Source organism: Mus musculus, chromosome 15, assembly GCF_000001635.26.
Source record: "Mus musculus strain C57BL/6J chromosome 15, GRCm38.p6 C57BL/6J".
In the NCBI taxonomy this organism is placed as follows: Eukaryota; Metazoa; Chordata; class Mammalia; order Rodentia; family Muridae; genus Mus; species Mus musculus.
The window spans coordinates 38,132,566-38,149,023 of NC_000081.6; the positions used below are offsets into that span (position 1 = coordinate 38,132,566).

The 16,458-nt window shown below is 41.9% G+C and overlaps 1 long non-coding RNA gene across 3 annotated transcripts; it reads left to right on the plus strand.

The window, feature by feature from the left end:
* Positions 1 to 11,138: 11,138 nt before the first annotated feature.
* Positions 11,139 to 16,252, plus strand: Gm35081. 3 transcript variants are annotated; one of them, XR_003951597.1, is made up of 4 exons: positions 11,419 to 11,872; positions 12,810 to 12,992; positions 13,708 to 13,849; positions 14,821 to 16,252. It is a non-coding gene; the product is annotated as a predicted gene, 35081 (long non-coding RNA). The 3 variants fall into 3 exon arrangements; XR_383953.3 differs by lacking the exons at positions 11,419 to 11,872; positions 12,810 to 12,992 and adding an exon at positions 11,139 to 11,408; XR_383952.3 differs by lacking the exon at positions 11,419 to 11,872 and having other exon boundaries at positions 12,613 to 12,992.
* Positions 16,253 to 16,458: the final 206 nt, after the last annotated feature.

Here is a 16,458-nt window from a genome sequence, read left to right on the forward strand (position 1 = left end):
GACAGAGCAGATAAATTTCCATTCCAATGGAACAAAATAAGGTGGTTGGGGCCTTTCCTTCAGAGTTACACTTAGGTCGTGATAGTATATTGATCACTTGGGGTCGGCTGGGATCTATAACTTCCTGTAGTAGAAGATTAAAGAGACAAACATTCCTCCCGTGCAGAAGACACATGGAAATCTGTCATGACAACACAGTCATGGCCCAAACAGGCTGCCAGTCTTCATGGCTAATTAGCACCAGAAACAATAGTTCCAGGCCAACCAATCAGAAACAAATTTCACTATTTGGGGCAGATATCCCACAACTTTGTTGCTAGATTGTTTCATTACATTTCCTGCAAAGACATTAACAACTGTCTTTTCATCCTAGAAAAGGTAGCTATTACAGACCAAAGAAACACTCCCACCCACCTTAGCAAATCTGTAAATTATTGGGATGACTTAGGGAACATAGGTGAGGGGTGACTCCCAGGAGTATGAGTGACCCAAAGACAACTGTAGCACTAAAAAAGCCAACCCAGCCATGAACACAGTATCCTGGGGCTCACGTCCCTTGGCCGTGTGAAGTCTCCTCCCCTAGGCAATTGTTTATATGACCTCTGGGAGGGGCCTCATGAGTCCTGTAACTTTCTGGAGCTTCCTGAGACTTGTATGGTTGTTTGTTTGTTTGTTTTAGATTGATTTATTTTATTTTGGCATGTGGGAGGGTTCTGCCTGCATGTATGTATGTATGTATGTATGTATGTATGTGCATCACATGCGTGCCTGGTTCCCACAGAGGTCAGAAGAGGGTGAACAACCCCTGGAACTAGAGTTACAGACAGTTGTGAGACACCATGTAGGTGCTGGGAATTGAACTCAGTGGTCTGCAAGAACAGCCAGTGCTTCTGTGGAGCCATCTCTCTAACCCTCCTTCCAAACCTCTTTTCTTCCTGTAGGAAGGGATGTTTAAATTCAGAGGAAATAGCTATATAACATAGGCCATCTCAAATAATCAGATTATATCAGTAAATTTTATTTTATTCCATGTCTTAGAAAAAGATGAGAGGGTGCACTGACCTCAGAAGACAAATCCCTGGTCCACTGGTTGCCTCTGGTCTAACATAGATAGAAACCTAGTGTTGTGTTTTATAAAAAGACCAAGATATGTGTTGTAGAGACAGGTATGGTGAGGTGGAAGGGGGTGCCTCTGCAGGCCCAGACTGAGGCATCCCTGCCTCCTGAGGTAACGGTTATACAACAGGTATAGTATAGAATAAACTTTATTTGGGGGAATGGGAAGGGGAAATGAGAAGGGAGTAGAGAAAGAGAAAGACAGACAGAGAGAGAGAGAGAGAGAGAGAGAGAGAGAGAGAGAGAGAGAGAAGAGGCTGGCCAGAAAGGGGGAGGGGAAGGGGAGAGAGGGAAAAAGGGATTAGGGAGAGAAAAGTCAGAGATGCAGAGAGGGAGCAGTGAGAGCAAGGAGGAGGGGGACAAGCAGCCCCTTTTATAGCAAGCCCAGCCTACCTGGCTGTTGCTAGGTAACTGTTGGGCGGAGCCTAGAAGGAATGCCAACACCTAGTTTGTCAATTATACTCATCTGAACCAAGCAAATGGGATTAAATGTAAAACTACAGCTCTGATGGGTTAGCACTGAGTCACTACCGAGGGACAACTTCTATACAAGTTTTGATTACTTTGAGACTCTAAAGAAGGCGCCATCTAAGGATCAGGAAGTGAGGCTACCCACTGAGATTCCATGCACCAGCAAAACAAATGTCATAGACAAGATGGGTAGCTCGGGTCCTCTCAGTTGTTACTTTGTGTTGGAAGTCAAATTCTAAGCTGAATAGAAATGTTTATTTACAGTGTCAAAGGTGATTATTATGAAGATGAGAATACATCATGGCATCCATAACCCTCTTGATCTCCTCCTGTAGAGACACTGACAGGAAGCTGGAGTAATTAGGAGACTGTTTATAAACATGGGATGCAAGCAAGAGGAGCTGCAATGGATGCTTAACAGTATTGGGCACACATGGCCTACTCCCAGCTCACTTTAGAGAAGGTCTTATCAATGGAATCTGCACTCCTGGCACATTTGATGTCATGATCCCACTTCTCACAAATTAAGAATGGCTATGTGGCAGAGTCAAGATTAACAAGTTGTTGTCTAACATTTCTGCTTGGTGGGCACTGCTTAAGTTTTCCTCTGTGCTTGCTCTAGACAGCCAGCCCCTGTCTGAGTCTCATTCACTTTTGAATATTCATGCTTTAACCTTTTGTACTTGGTTTTACAGTTCAGCCCATAGAGGACCATTTCCTTCTCAGCTCTCTGGATGCTGCTTAGCAGCCTGCAAATACAGACACACAAATGCCTTGCAGCTCATTGATCTTGGAAGCCACCCGGAGAAGCTCTGAGGAGGTGCAAATCAACACATGTTTTTATTTTATTGACTCTGGTGCTCATTGGCCCAACTGCTCTAAGTCCTTCAAGTCAAAATGATCCTGAATTGTATCAGTATGTGAGGGGCCTTGGCATTTTCCTCATATACATGTGTAGCTGACCAGACTACCACCATTTTCTGAGTTATTACTTATTTTCTTAACAGAATAAAGAAAGCAGAACGACATAACATCAATCTGCTCACAAAGATCAGCAAGTCATACATTACCTAGAGTAATGTATATTTAATCTATAGAAAAGCAAATGCATGTTCATGAAGAAGATAATTTTTAATTAAATTATTTTTTTATTGTCACCTTTTTTGTTTGGCTTTTTTTTTTTTTTTTTTTTTTTTGAGACAGGGTTTCTCTGTGGAGCCCCAGCTGTCCTAGAACTTGCACTATAGAATAGACAGGCTGTCCTTGAACTCAGATATCTGCCTCTCTTTGCCTCCCCAGTGCTGGGCTTAAAGGTGTGTGCCACCAGCACCCTGTTATTGTTTTTGAAAGGGTCTTTCCATATTGACCAGATTGGACTTGAACTCACAGAGAATCGCCTGTCTCTGCTTCCAGGAATGTTGGGACTAAAGATATGTGCCACCATGCCTACCTCATCCCTTTTGAAGAATCTGTATTTGTCTGCTCTATACCAGCAGTTCTATATGTCTTTTGTCATGAGTTGATTTCAGGTGACAAAGTGTTCGTCTGCCTGGAAGAATGAGCTCCCTTCTGTGGCTGAGTTCATGAGCTCTGTTCACGCTACTGATGGTGAGTCCCCTCTTCAGCCCTGACATGGCTAGTGAGAGCAGAATGGCCATGTTGCTGAGCATCCTATACATGTTTAATGAGCAAGTGAATTCTGCTCAGGGCTTATCTTCTACAATGATAAAGATATACCTGGGTTTCTTCACCTGGGTCCTCTCTTCAAACCTCTCTTTCCACCTTCTCTATCAGTTGTTACCACACAAAATAACCTGGACCAGGGAGTCGAATCTAGACGCCCTTATCAGTAGAAGGCAGAAGCATCTGAGTTAGCAGTAGAACTAGGGAGAGCCACAGACAAGTATTTCCATATGGAGCTGAGATTTATGACCACATGTAGAACTCAGAATCCTGAGTTGCACACATTCAGTGTGTATTTGAAGAACCTGTCACTGCAGTATTTTTTTTAAATTTCATTACATATGCTATTACATTCTCTCCCCATCCTGTGCTGATTCTCATTGACTTTTATAGTCAACTTATATCACAAAGACATGAGAATTTCTTGTCTTGTTATGGTCCTTGAATGTGGCTTTGAAATTTATCAATTTAAAGGAGGAGTCTATTTTTCCTGGACCTGTGAGGTGGCTCAATGGGTAAGACACTTGCTGCTCAAGTTTGAAGACCTGAGTTCAATGCTTAGAACTCATGAGAAGTCAGAAGGGGGAGCAAACTAGCAAAGATGGTCTCTAACAACTGGGGCACTGTGGAGTTCGTCAAAAGACCCTCACTCACAAAGACCACAGAGACCACCGCAAGAGGATTTTTATTGATCCAACATGTTGGGGATCCTCCTCTCAGCATGCAGGCCAGAGGAGAGACCCAGAACAAAGAAAGAACACACTTTTTATACCTTTGTAAGGGGCAGACTTGGGCAACAGGGTAGCTGGCTTATTCTAATTGATGTAGCAAGCAACCTTTTCAGGCATTGGTTGGCTTGTATAGTGACTATCTCTGGCCTAGTGACTCACTTTGCTTGCCCCCATGGTAGGTTATTATGATTTGAACTTATGGGTCAGCTATTAACATCACAGCTATCGACAAGGTCAGGGCAGTTGGTGGTTTTTTTCTCAGAATTCAGTGTGGGGCAGGGTAGGGGGATTTCTCTGGGAACTGCTATCTTTTTATGGTTATTTTCCTGAGAACAGCACATTTTGTTTTGGCAGCTGTAGACTTAGTCATTTTGACCACTATGTTTTTAAAAGTCCCTTCAGAGGGGAAGGGGCTAGGTGGTCTTGAACTTAGTTTGGATATTACAGCAATTAACTGCATACATGTACACAACACTAAAAACAAATAAAACAATCTCAGCCAGGTGGCAGTGGTGCACACCTTTAATCCTACCACTTGGGAGGTAGAGGCAGGCAGATCTCTGAGTTCAAGGCCAGACTGGTCTACAGAGTGAGTTCTAGGAGAGCCAGGGTTACACAGAGAAATCAGGTCTCAAAAAGCCAAAAATCAAAATTCAAAAACTGTAGTGAGAATTTTGGTTTCTCTAAGAACCCAATTGTGTTCTCTGAATATGTTTTTGTTTTAATACCAGGTGTGTGATGTAAGAGAGCTTCAGATTGGCCACAACAGGCATGATTTGTCTCATGCTCTGGCAGGGGCGTGATTCTGCCAGTTGAAGAATGTTTACATTTAGAATTGTTTACATTTGGAATTCTGGGCACTCTTGAGAGCCAGAGCCCTGAGAAGCAGCAGCAGCAGCAGCAGCTGCTCTCCAAACTGTTGCATCCCCTGCTGTGGAGGGATTGCTGGATTACTGTTTGTTACTTGTTGCTGGTTAAAGATATACTAACAATAAAATTGGACTTGCCCCCTAGGAACCCTACACCCCTAATCATTGTGTCTAACAAGGTTGATGTCCCCCTTCCCCTCTAACTTTCTTTCTCTCCTACCTATTGTTGATGGGTTGGAAGGGATATGGGAGCAGTAGGGTGGAAGGGAGGTAGAGATATAAGAACCCGACACAGTAACCCAAACGTATGGTTAAAAATGGCACCCAAGAGCTGGAGAGATGGCTCAGCAGTTAAGAGCACTAACTGCTCTTCCGAAGGTCCTGAGTTCAAATCCCAGCAACCACATGGTGGCTCACAACCATCTGTAATGAAATCTGACACCCTCCTCTAGTGTGTCTGAAGACAGCTACAGTGTACTTACATATAACAATAAATAAACCTTTAGGCAGAGTGAGCAGGGCTGACCAGAGTGAGGGGGTCAACCGGCGCAAGCACTCTTCAATCCCAGAAACCACATGATTGCTCACAACCATCAGTACAGCTACAGTGTACCCACATACATAAAATAAAATTAAAAAAAAAGGAATTACCTAATTTTAAAAAAATGGCACCCAAGATAGGGCTAGGTAGAATAGGAAACTTGGTTTCTTATGCTGTAGAGGAGATGGCAGGATAGGAAGGAAACGGTATTCTGTTTTAGGATGTCAGCAAAAAGTTTTTTATAGGGGCTGCCACTGGGTACTCCCCTGCTTTGCTTCCAGAGGGGATTTTCTGTTTTCTTCTTCTTCTTCTTCTTCTTCTTCTTCTTCTTCTTCTTCTTCTTCTTCTTCTTCTTCTTCTTCTTCTCCTTCTCCTTCTCCTTCTCCTTCTCCTTCTCCTTCTCCTTCTCCTTCTCCTTCTCCTTCTCCTTCTCCTTCTTCTTCGTCTTCGTCTTTGTCTTCGTCTTCTTCTTCCTTTTCCCCTTCCCCTTCCCCTTCTCCTTCCCCTCCTCCTTCTTCCTTTTTCTATATTTTGCCTCAAAAAAAGGTGGGGAGAATGGCTTAACAATTGGAAAAGTTGTAAGTGAATATGGAGGTATCTGAGAAACACAAATTGTATGAAAATCTTCTGGGAAAACCAAAAGGGTCACTCTTATATCATTTTTGAAAGAGTTGCAGAATTGGCTGTGTACTGGGGTCATGGATAGAGGTGGAAGTGCTTGAAAAGGGAGGAGCAATGGAAAAGTAGGAACAAAGAGGCTCAGACCTGGTGACTGAGAGCAGGATCATCCTGCAGGTTGAAAGAGGGAAGCAAACCCGGCTAGAAGGCAGATTGCTGCCCTGCTCAGTCTCAAGTCCCTGCGGCCCCTGTGTGGGGCAGAGAACCAGGTGTGTGGCCAGGGGTTGAGGGAAGGAAGCAGAAACAGCCTATTTCAAGAGAAAGGGTTAATCTTGAGCCAACTGTGTGTCCAGAGGAGGGGCATGGGGTTATGAAGCCACCATCGGTTTTCCCAGTAATTGTGCAGCACATGCCTGTTAATGGTGCTGATCATGATTATGATGAGATAGCATGGCATCTTATAGAAATGATAGGTCTGAGGTATTTTACAGAGGCTATTGTTTCCTATGGAATTCATCCTCCTTATGTTAAACAAATACTAAGTAACTGGGCTACCCAAAATAGAGTTATTCCCCAAGACTAGAAAGGTTTGTTAGCAGCTGTGCTAGAGGCTAGTCAGCAGTTAGCAGTGGTTAACGTGGTAGAGAAGAAAGCCTTGAATATTGAACAATGAAATAGAGCAAGGGGAATGAGTATTGTTAAAAATCAATTGCTTGGTGAAGGGTGGTATTCTGACCTACAAGAACAGATTTGATTTGATGATGCTGTTACAGAGCAATGTCATTTGGTGACTTTAAGAGCTTGGGACAAAGTTGAGGAGTCTGAGAATAGATCCACCTCATTCACTAAGATTGTACAAGGCTCTGGGGAAGCCTTCACAGATTTCTTGTAAAGATTGGTTTCAGCTGTAAACAAAGTCATATCAGGCCCTGGTGCCAGAAAGGTATTGATAGAGACCTTGGCATTTGAGAATGTGGATACAGAATGTAAGAGTGATTAGACCCTTAAAGGCATGAGCAGAAGCAGTGGATGAGTGGATGAGGGACATGACTGATATTGGCTCTCACGAGCATCATGCCACTATCATAGGACAAGCTATAGCTAAAGCTCTCAGATACCAAAATACCTTGTGCTTTAATTTCAGTGAATTCAGCCATTTACAAAGAACTTTTGACTAAACTGGTATAAATCTCAGAGCTCAAATTTTCTGGTGCAGTAACTGTGAGAAATACAGTACTTTCTGAGCCAGATCTCAAATTGTTGGTGCATTAACTGTGAGAAATATGGTACTTTCCCTCCAGAGAAGGGAACAAGCTATTTCTAACAGCAATGGATTCCTGAGATATAAACCAGGAAAAACAAACAAACAAGCAAAAATAACTAGGCTTTCCAGGGTGTGCAGATGCTGTGGCAGGGACACCATTGGACTAATGAATCCAGGAGGGACATACACGGCAATCTCTTGCCATTAGGAAACAAAATGGTGGCCCTGCCAACTCAAGACTTCACAATAAAAAAATACAAGCCTTTTCCTTCTGGTCAGCCAGGAGATAACAAACAGAGAGAAAATCCACAACAAAGTATTGCTGATCTCATGCCCACTACTGAAGGCAATGCTGCTCTGGATTTGACAGTTAAACTTCTTGCTCCATCCCCAAAATTCAGTGTTACAAAATAACCACTGCTGTTATGGTCCTTCAGGCACAGTAGGGATGATCTTGGGAAGAAGTGGGTTAACCTTCCAAAGATCCATAGTGCATCCAGGTATTATAGACGGGAATTTCAAAGAAGAATTCAAATTTATGGCTTGTGTGTGTGTGTGTGTGTGTGTGTGTGTGTGTGTGTGTGTGTGAGAGAGAGAGAGAGAGAGAGAGAGAGAGAGAGATGCAAATTAACAAAAGAGATAGGCTTGCTCAGCTACTACTGTTTCTCTACATTAAGGGCAAAGCCGTTCCAGTAGAAAGAACAGGGATTTTGGGAGTACTAAAAAAATGTGTATTCTGGCAAACAGTAATTAATTAATCATAAAGGTAGAATAAGACTGTATTAATTGTCAGGAACAGACATGGCCAAAATGGTAGTGTCTTTTACTAGTGCTGAGATTATGTCATTATGGGTAATTAATGAAGATTTGGCAAAGAACTTATAGTAAAAGTTGGAGAAATTAATAACAAATATCCTAAAAGCAAGTATCTTCTGTTTATAAAAAGAACTAATTGGATTTTCTAGTGTGTTGTAAAGGGAACACCTACATTCTATATCGATGCAAATAAGGTGGGAATAGCAGGCTGTAAATTCAGACAAATTAAGCAAAGGAATCCAAAGCCCACATTCTTCAGTTCAAGAGTCAGGGTTGTGTGCGATCCTTATGGTATTGTTAGACTTCCCTGAATTTCTTAATATAATTACTGACTTTCAATATGAAGAAAGAGTTGTTTTGCGTATAGAAACTGCTGAATTTATTCCTGGTAATTCAAAATTAACTTTGTTACTTATGCAACAAGCAATCAGAAATAGCAACTATATTATAAAATATTTATATATATTTTATATATTTTATTAAATTATATATCACTCATACTTAGTCTCACAGGTTTGCTAGGTCCATTGGCACAAGAAAATAAGGAAACTGACCAATTGTTAGAAGTCTCCAAATTCCATGAAAAACACCATGCAAACAGCAAAGGTTTGAAGAAAATAAGCTCTGTCTCTTGGCAACAAGCCAAGGAAATTATAAGGAAATGTCATACTTGTTCTTTATAAAACCAAACTCCATTATGTGCAGGAAGTAGCCCTAAGGGCACCAAAAGAAATGGCACCTGGTAGATGGATGTGTTTCATTTTGCAGAATTTGGAAAACCAAAGTTTATACACCATGTCATCATTACATATTCAGGATTTCGATGGCAACTGCTTGGAGTTCTGAGAAGGCTGACTTTGTAATTACACATTTCCTGGAAGTAATGGCTACGGTGAGGATACCTGCACAAATTAAGATTGACAATGTCCCTGCATCTGTCTCCAGTAAGATGAAGCAATTCTTTATGTATTATAATATAAAGCACATTACAGTATACCACAGAATCCTATAGGACAAGCAGTTCTAGAAAGATCTAATTGCACTTTAAAAGAAGTATTCATAAAATAAAAGGGAGGAGTAAAGACCCCCAGGGATCGACTAAATAATGCTTAGTTAACTTTAAACTTTCTAAATGGTAATAAAAAAGAACAGCAGCAGCTAAGAGACACTGTATTATAGTAAAAAGAAAAACTGTATAATTAAATCATCCTATATACTATAAGGATATGTGAACAGCAGAATAGAAGCCTTCTATAGGTTTATGTTAGGGGTGTAGTTTTGTATGTTTTTACAGGAAATGAAAAGATATAGATGCCATGAAAATTTATAAAGATTAGACTTGAGCAGGCAAGGTCTCCTGAAAACCTTGACCCCTGATTTGAAAAACGTTTAGTTCAGCCGGGCGTGGTGGTGCACGCCTTTAATCCTAGCACTCGGGAGGCAGAGGCAGGCAGATTTCTGAGTTCGAGGCCAACCTGGTCTACAGAGTGAGTTCCAGGACAGCCAGGACTACACAGAGAAACCCTGTCTCATAAAACCAAAACCAAAACAAAAACAAAAACAAAACGTTTTGTTCATTGATAATGTCTCTGTTTATAATTTTTTCACTAAATGTAAAACAATCTTTTTTTCGAGTCAGGGTTTCTCTGTATAGCCCCAGCTGTCCTGGAACTCACTTTGTAGACCAGGCTGGCCTTGAACTCAGAAATCCGCCTGCCTCTGCTTCCCGAGTGCTGGGATGAAAGGTGTGCGCCACCACGCCCGGCTTAAATGCAATACAATTAATGAGAGAAAACAAAAAGGGGGAAATGTAGTGAAATTTTTGGTTTCTTAAAAAATCCAGTTATGTTATGCAAATGTTTTTGTTGCAATTCCAGGTATGTGATATAAGGCTGCAGATGTCCACTGCAGCTGACTGTGATTTGTCTCGTGCTCTGGCAGGGGTGTGATTCTGCCAGCCAATGATAGTTACATTTAGAACTCTGGGGACTCTTCAGAGGATATAAAAATGCCAGAACCCCTAGAGGAGATGGCAGCTGCTGTTCCCCCTGCTGCTGTGCCCTCTCTGATGTGCTGGACTGCTGGATTGTAGTTTGTTACTGGTTGCTGATTGGAGATATCCTGATGATGAAGACGAGACTTGACCCTAGGAACTCTATTCCCCTAATCAGCAGGAAGTAGTCTAACAAGGTTGTCCCCTTTCCCCTCTAGCCTTCTTTCTTTCCTACCTAGTATTGATGGGTTGGAAGGAATTGGACTGGAGAAAGGTAGTAGGTAGAAATTCAAGAACCCAATAAAGTAGCCAAAAGGTACAGTTATAAAAAACCAAAAGCAAAGCAAACCAGACCATCAACAAAAACAAAGACAAAAACATTCACCAAAGTATTTCATGTCATTGCCAAGTAATTGCCAGTTGTCCTAACACTCAGCTCACTTGACACCCAGTAGAAACATGCCAACAGTTACCCATGCTGTCCTTCCAATTATCATGCATTTAGCTCATGAACTTGCAACAGCAATTTGTTGTTGTTCCTCTCGTTGGTGGAGCTGCTGCTGCTGTAATTCTTGTCCTAACCACAGCATTGCATGCTGTGAACTTATAACAAATGTAATACCAACCACAACCGTCTAGCACCTCATGTGTCAGGTTCACTGGAGTAAAGGGTGCTCTGATAACTGGTAAAACATGATTTATACACATATGTATGAGGAGGTTTCTAGATGAGATTAGCATTTGTCTTAGATAGGGTTTTACTGCTGTGAACAGACACCATGACCAAGGCAACTCTTATAAGGACAACATTTAATTGAGGCTGGTTTACAGGTTCAGAGGTTCAGTCCATTATCATCAAGGCAGGAACATGGCAACACCCAGGCAGGCATGGTGCAGGAGGAGTTGAGAGTTCTACATCTTCATCTGAAGGCTGCTAGCAGAATATTCACTCCCAGGAAGCTAGGATGAGTATCTTAAAACCCACACTCACAGTGACACGCCTACTCCAACAAGGTCACACCCATTCCAACAGGGCCACACCTTCTAATAGTGCCACTCCCTGGGCTGAGCATGCACCAACCATAACAGCATTCAAATGTATAGACTAAGTGGAAGGCATGGCCCTTGCCAATGCACACATTCCTCATCTAATCTACTGAGTGTCTGGTAGAGCAAAAAGACAGCAGAATGTACACTGAGCTGGACTTCAGTGCTCTCAGTTCTCGGGTCTTGAGATGTGGGGATCTTTGGACCTTAAAGCTCAAGACTTTGGATTGATTTTCTAGGTTTCCCATTTACAGAACAGGTAAGACTTCCTAATGTCCATAATCAGGGGGGCCCAGTTTTATAATTTCTGCCTCTTTTCTCTGCATACTATTGCTCCTACTTCTGTGGAAATACCTACTACAAACAACATTAAATTATCAAGTATTTTGAGTTCCAAATATTTTACACATATTAGTGAATTTAATTTTTATAACCTCATAAAGCAGAAACCATTTCTGTCTCTGCTTTTTTAAGAAACTGGGGTATGGAGAGGTATGGCACAGGCATTGAAGAAAGTTAGATGAGATTGTGCATGTTTCAAAAAATATGTTGTATATTAGTCTTCAGAAAAAAAGACTGTTTCTGTTGTTCCCAGACTACAAAAATGATGCTTATAGATTCCAACAAAGCTTTTATAACCCTGAGACTTACAAAGGAAAAGAAGTAGAAAGAAACAAAGGAAATTGGACTAAATTCTATTACTGAGAGACAACCACACTGTATGTAAGTGAACCTCCTTTATACATTCTTTATGGATTTAGGGACACATTGGCTTACATTCTTATAATTTAAATGGAATCAAACATGCAGCACTTTCCCCTTATCTCCTCCTGCTGCTCCATTTTCTGCCAAGGGCATCAGCAGCTCTTTGCTGAGTGCTATGCACACCTCTCCAATTATTAGGACTGGCACTTAGGGGAGCCCTGCAGCCCCATCACAGGGTGGATTTCACATCAGAGCATGTCCAGTCTCTGAAGTTTCTTAGCTTACTTCATAGCAGGATTTATTTTGAGTATGATTTTTAACACATCCTTGTGAAGGCCACAAAGGGCCTTTATCGAATGCAGGTCATGAAGGACTACTGGCCAGTGTTTGACCTAGCTGTCTGAGTTAGTGCTGTGCCTTAGGCCAGCAATTCATTTGTTGATGTCTGAGATCACTTGTCAACTGGCATCAGGGTGAAACTGAACTGCCACTGGGCAGTTATTTAATGATACAGTGGCCTATGAACAGTAAGGAACAAAGCAAAGACCTCTCTAGAGGCTATACAAGTGTTTTATGAAGTATGACTCCCATCGTAGTCTGTTTCAACCACACTCTTGAGTTGTGTCATACAAGGCATGAGTATTCATAGCTGACAGACTGTAGATGAAGCTACATCCTGTGACCAGCAGGAGGGAAGCTCTAACAGTAGCAAGGCCAGCAGTTGCAGTATGCCCAGCACTCTAGTACATGTGCAGGTGTGTGATGTGTATCATGCTTTTTTTTTTTTTTTTAATTTTTTGCAGCAACCAATGAGAAGTCTGGGGAAGTGACTTAGATGGTAAAATATTTTCCTTGCAAGTACAAGGACCCTGAATTCCACCCCCAGTCCCATTTAAAAAGTGGGACAGAGAGGAGGCACTTATTGCTAAGCCATCAACCCGAGTTTCATCTCCAGGCTCCACATGGTGAAAGAAGAGGACAGACTCCTGTTCTCTCTGGTGGATAAACATCTGTTGTGTCTGGCCAGTAGATCACAACCTGGGTTCTAGACTGGAAAGGCATTTTGGAAACCTGGAAGAGAAGAGGGGCTGGGATGCGCGAGATAAGGAAGGAACCAAGACAAAGCTCTCTGCTTAAGGTTCAATTTTTACTATTTCGGCACTCAGTTATAAAGGAAGAGGGAGGGGCCCAATTCCCGCCAAATAATCTTGGAGTCCAGTAGCAGGGTGATCACGTGATGGCTTCGGAACAGCAAAGAGGCAGGTTCTAGCAGTAGGCGTGGCAGAAAGATTGAGCGGGAAGCTCCACCCCTGAGCAAGCAGGTTTCAGGCTGGGGGAGGGGAGACTACAAACATCTCACACACACACACACACACACACACACACACACACACACCTACACACATACACATAAACACACACATCATACACACACAATTAAATTAAATTAATGCACTTAAAGTGGTATATACTCAAGACATAGGGAAAGGATGATCTCTATGAGTTCCAGGCTAGCCAGGGCTACATGGTGAATCCCGTCTTAAAAACAACAACAACCAAAAAACAAAAAATTAAAAAACCCGAAAACCTCAAGCATGTCAGCTTGGAATCTCAGATCTGGGGAGGCAGAGAACAGGCTAGACAGACCCCCAGGGTTCACTATGAGAGAGTTATCACCAGCATCATATAAGTCCATATGTATGAAAAAGATAGCACATAGCTGCTAGCTGTCAGAATGGGAACCTATGCCCAAGCCCAGTACCTGAGTGTCTGTGTGTTCACCCATCCACCTTCAGTACTGCCTAGGAGAAGCAAGGCAGATTTGTGACTCCTAATTTTTGTCTCCTTTCTAGAGAACTCTTCCTGACATTTATGCTGGGGAAAGTAATCATATGTGATTCAGACTCAAATATGCTACTGAAGCTGGTGTGTCCATGGCAAGTAACTTACTGTCTCTGGACCTTGACTCCCGGATCTCTCCCTTCATAGTACATGGTGAGAACTTATCACTGCCTGGCACACAAGTAGGTAGTAAATGCTTACAATGTGATAGCTATGGTGAGGGGTTGGCATGGAGGTTGATGGGAGTGAAACACAAGAGACAAACAGATTTTCAACAATAGTCTAGCCTTGAGGAAGAGATGACTGGAAGCCAAGCTACACTCCCAAACTTTGAAATGTGCTAATTACAGGAAAGCGAAAAGCAGCTATGTCATAAAAGTAGAAAGGAACAAGAGAAACTGCCTAAGTTCTAAACAATGCTCAGCATGTGGGCCACTTCTCATACCTGAGACCCTGGTCTCCTCTCCTTCCTTTCCCTCCCTTCCTTCCTTCCTTCCTTCCTTCCTTCCTTCCTTCTTTCCCTCCTCCTCCTCCTCCTCCTCCTCCTCCTCCTCCTCCTCCTCCTCCTCCTCCTTCTGTAGCTGTCCAGTAGCCATGGATGAACTAGGTTACCTGAAAGGGGGGCTGAAAATGAAAAAAGGCCAGGGGCAGAGTCGGAAGAGAGAAGGATGAAGCCAAGACAAAAGTTTCTGATCAAGGCTCAAAGTTTAATATTTAGCACTGTATTTATATAGGGAGAGTCCACAGTCCCATCCTTTATTTCAGCAGGATTATGTTGCAAAGCAAGCTCAGCAGGTAGTCTGCTCCTGTAGGGAATTGCAGGTGTGGCAAGGTGGAAGGAAGACTCCATCGAGGTTGGCAGAAGACTCAACCTAGGTCATTAAGGGCCTACTACGACAAACAAGGTTTATTTGGCCTGCTCAAGGTTGCGGGAAGGGCACAATTCCCCCTTTTTTGTTTTTTAAAGATGAGCTGGACAGGTGCACAAGATTTACTCATTTTCCATAATCCTGTCTAGGGTATAGAGTGGCTAGGCAACCATGACTGACTTAGGTCTGTGTCTTTATTGCTCCTTCTTACCCGTCATGGACGACAAACATTTTTGATGTATGTCTCTGTCTTAGGTTGATAGGAGGTCAAGAACACTCTTTCCTGTCCCTGGCTACCAGCCTTCAAAAGCACACTCTTTCCCCTTCAGACCAAAGCCACAAAGGACATATGAATATGTACTCTTGTCCACTATGTTCATAGCAGCCTTATTTATAATAGCAAGAAGCTGGAAAGAACCCAGATGTCCCTCAACAAAGGAATGGATACAAAAAATGTGGTACATTTACACAATGGAGTACTACTCAGCTATTAAAAACTATGAATTCATGAAAGTCTTAGACAAATGGATGGATCTGGAGGATATCATCCTAAGTGAGATAACCCAATCACAAAAGAACACACATGATATGCACTCACTGATAAGTGGATATTAGCCCAGAAGCATAGAATACCCAAGATACAATTTGCAAAACATATGAAACTCAAGAAGAAGGAAGACAAAAGTGTGGATACTTTGATCCTTCTTAGAAGGGGAAACAAAATACCGATGGAAGGAGACAAAGTTTGGAGCAGAGACAGAAGGCATGACCAAACAGAGATTGGAGATCCATCTCATAAACAACCACCAAACCCAGACACTATTGCAGATGTCAACAAATGCTTGCTGACAGGAGAATGATATAGATATCTTCTGAGAGGCTCTGCCAGTGCCTGACTAATACAGAAGTGAATGTTCACAGTCATCCATTAGATGGAGCTCAGGGTCCCCAATGAAGGACCTAAAGAAAGTACCCAAGGAGCTAAAGGGATTTGAAGCCCCCAGGAGGATCAACAATATGAACTAACCAGTAACCCCAATCAAAGAAAACACATGGAGAGACTCATGGCTCCCTGGGACTAAACCACCAATCAAAGAAAACACATGGAGAGATCCGTGGCTCTAGCTGCACGTGTAGCTGAGGATGGCCTAGTCAGTCATCAATGGGAGGAGAGGCCCTTGGTCCTGTGAAGGTTCTATACCCCAGTATGGGGAATGCCTGGGTCAGGAACCAGGAGTGGGTGGGTTGGGAACAGTGGGAGGAGGAAGAGGATAGGGGATTTTCAGAGGGGAAACTAGGAAAGTGGGTAACATTTGAAATATAAATAAAGAAAATATCTAGTAAAAATAAAATAAATTATTTTGCAAGTTCATATACTTTATGTTGATGTTTATAAAGTGCATTGTTAAATTTTCTTAAAGATAATACACATGTATTCTATATAAGGAATTTACCAATAAATACTAAAAAGAGTAGGATAAAACATGAAAACAAATTATTTTCAAAAACTTTTATTCTAAATATCTTGATCAGTTGATTAGAAAAAAGTAATACATAATTACAGCCTGGAGCCATTTCTATGTGTATTATTGTAGCAAGATGGAATGCCTTTTAAAAGCTTGAAAGAGTTGGTAATTTGTAATTTGGACTGAAATAAAACTTGTTTTTTTCTTACCAAAAAAAAAAAGAATATGTATGTACTCAATGCATTTCTTCATAGCGATGAATAACTGTCATGGTGAATAGCTGAGCTTGCTGACAGTGAGCCTGTGCGAAGGCAACCAATCTGTTTAAGATACAAAGTCCTAAAGTTAAAAGCAGCAAGATTATAATTAGAAATTAAAGTTGTCTGTGGAAATATCCCAGGTATTTAATTCATCTGCTAATTGACAA